Source organism: Apis dorsata, unplaced genomic scaffold (genome assembly GCF_000469605.1).
Source record: "Apis dorsata unplaced genomic scaffold, Apis dorsata 1.3 scaffold_73, whole genome shotgun sequence".
NCBI lineage: Eukaryota > Metazoa > Arthropoda > Insecta > Hymenoptera > Apidae > Apis > Apis dorsata.
This window is the reverse complement of record NW_006263371.1, coordinates 581,700-584,446: the sequence shown is the minus strand read 5'-3', so window position 1 is coordinate 584,446 and position 2,747 is coordinate 581,700. Positions and strand designations below refer to the sequence as shown.

Genomic DNA, 2,747 nt, shown 5'->3' with positions numbered 1-2,747 from the left:
AAAAAAAAAAAAAAAAAAAAAAAAAAAAAAAGGAAAAAAAAAGGAAACAGCTTGATTTAAAAACATCGATCGATTTATGCCGATGGTGTGATTCTAAAATTCATCGGACAAGCGTCAACTACCGTTTCCAATCCCGAGAGATCGCTCTCGGGATCCGTTTCAATCAGTAACGATATCTGTAGATTTAAATTTCGAAGCGATGGCGGCCGGTCGTTAAATTTGAATTTGTAAATAGGAACGGACTCGTTGCGAGGAACACTTCCACGCTGGGAACCCGTGTCGCATGGTACGTATAATATCAATCATCCGTTTTATTTTTCTTTTCCTTTTTTTCTCGAAAGAAAAAAATCGTTGTCTCTAAAAATATTAATTATCGAATATTACGAATCGGAATTATCGGAAACGAAAGAAAAAGAAAATTTATTGATCGTGAAATATTTCACGATAAATGGCAGTCAGTTAAATGTATGCTGGATATTTTCTCCATTGAATATTTCGAATATTTGAAAAGATAAAATGTGTAAAATATTTTCAAGATAAAAAAAAAAATAAATGAATAAAATAAATAAGTTATTTGCATTCGAATTAAAAATTTAATTATCTAACTATTTAATATCAAGTAAAATAATAAAGCAAGAAATTTAAAAGCATAGAATTTCCTCAAAATTCTGAGATATTAAAAAAAGAAGAAAAAGAAATTGCTACTCAAATAACTATTTACAATTATACCTATAAGAATATAATATATTCTATAAATATTTATGAATATCTATTTATAATATCTATATCTCAAATATATGTATATTTTTGATACAATTATTCACCGCTGCAATAATTATTATTGCACATATGCACAATGCAAATAGCGTATGAACTACAAACCGCGATACTATGAATATATGCATAAATAAAATCAAAAGCGCAAAAAAAAAAAAAAATTTTTCCTACACTTTACTAACTTGTACTATGGAAACGTGAACACTGAGCAAAAAAAAAAAAAGCGCGGCAAGATGACAAGTAGAATGATCCGACGTGTCACAGCCCTACAGCGAGCCTTCAGAATTCAATCTTCGAGAGAATTTGTACCATAGAGTATGATAATCATAGTTGTACCAACGAAGCCAGGCCCATGCAACACATACATACGTTGTAGATAGTAGGGTGGTATTATTTTTAGAGCGCATTCTATTTTCGTGGAGGTGGGCTCGCGATACATTCGGCCGATATTTATCGCGGGTACACGCGCCTCTCGCTATTTACGGGAAGAATCGAAAGTGAATTGGAATCCGACTCTCGACTCTTGCGAATCGTTCACCTTCGTTTCATTCACTGGCACAAATGACATGTATCGACGATACAATATGTGTACGCAATGAATATATACGATGAGAAAAAATATATATACGTGTACGTAAACCATTTTCACAATTTTTATTGCGCGAAAGAGATTTGAATGGAGATTGTACAGAAAATGCCATGATATTTTAATTATTGCGTTAATTATTTGGCAATGATGCGAGAAATTTGATTGGTTTCATTCATGGAAGTATGAATTCGCAATAAGTTTGCTATAACAAATTGGAAATAGGTAGGAAATTCGTGTCCAATGTGAAGAATCCTAAGAATGTAGACGATCATAATTAAGTTTCGTATTCCGAATTTCTTTCAATTTTATTACAGTATGAAAAAGCTAATTTTGTAATATAATATTTTCGAGGAATAAAATAAATGGAAGTTTAAGTGGTTGTGAACTATAATTTTTTTTAATACGACACCCACTTCAAATGAGTTCAAATGTGCTATTAAATATTCTTCTTCGTGTCGAGAGATCATTAACAAGCATGAATAACAGAAAAAGAAGAAGAAGAAGAAAAAAGAGGAATATTCAAGCGGTGAAATACTTTACTCGAATATCGAATATATAAAATGCAATTGAAAGACTAAAGAAAAAAATATTCATACGGTACGGATAATTAAATATTGATCTATTTTTTTTAATTTTAACTTTTAATAATAATCAGTGTAAAACAATAAACGATAAAAAAAAAACTAACAAATATTCATTAAGAATTTTATTAAAAAGATATTAGATTTCCCGATTGACTGCATATCGAATATATAAAAAGATAAATATCACATGTGGAGAATTAATGAAAGAACGTATCCCCGTAGCGAAGGGAGGAAAGCAAAGTTTATCCCGGCGCATAAATTGAACGTGACGAGGGAGAGAGCGCGGCGTAGGAGCGCGCGCGCCCGCGCGCACACGCACCAACACATCGTCGACCCACTCCCGGTCCCCGATCTGACCTCGCGCGCACATTCGTTCACGAACCTACCTCACTTTGCCCCGCGACAGACGTAAACAAAACCGTGGAGTGCCCCATAAAGAGCGATAGATACGCGACGAAGATTATATATGTATGTATAACACTCGGCCCCGAGAAACAAATAAGACGACAACTGACAACTTAAAAAGAAAAACATAACAAACATCTATTCTACGTGTATACGTTGTTAAACAGAGTACTCACATAACGACGTGTACACGATGAACCGGCAGTGGTCAGCGAGCGACACGGTCTCCTGTCGGAACACAGGCGGCAGGGCCAAATAGAGAAACACTTGCACTGCGTTATTATAATATAACACGTGTACCACACGTCACTGGTTTCCGATCAGATCTCCCGTGAACCGGCCAACTAAGTCTGTTACATACGATAACTACACCACGAATCGAACGACTCACG

At 34.4% G+C, this 2,747-nt stretch overlaps 1 long non-coding RNA gene across 1 annotated transcript in view; it reads right to left on the bottom strand.

Annotated features, from left to right (window-relative positions):
- The window catches only part of LOC116186902, a 27,315-nt gene extending 24,574 nt beyond the window's left edge, over positions 1–2,741 (bottom strand). Inside the window, exon 1 of the long non-coding RNA XR_004151947.1 lies at positions 2,532–2,741. This is a non-coding gene — a long non-coding RNA (uncharacterized LOC116186902). The remainder of the gene's footprint in view (positions 1–2,531) is intronic.
- Positions 2,742–2,747: the final 6 nt, after the last annotated feature.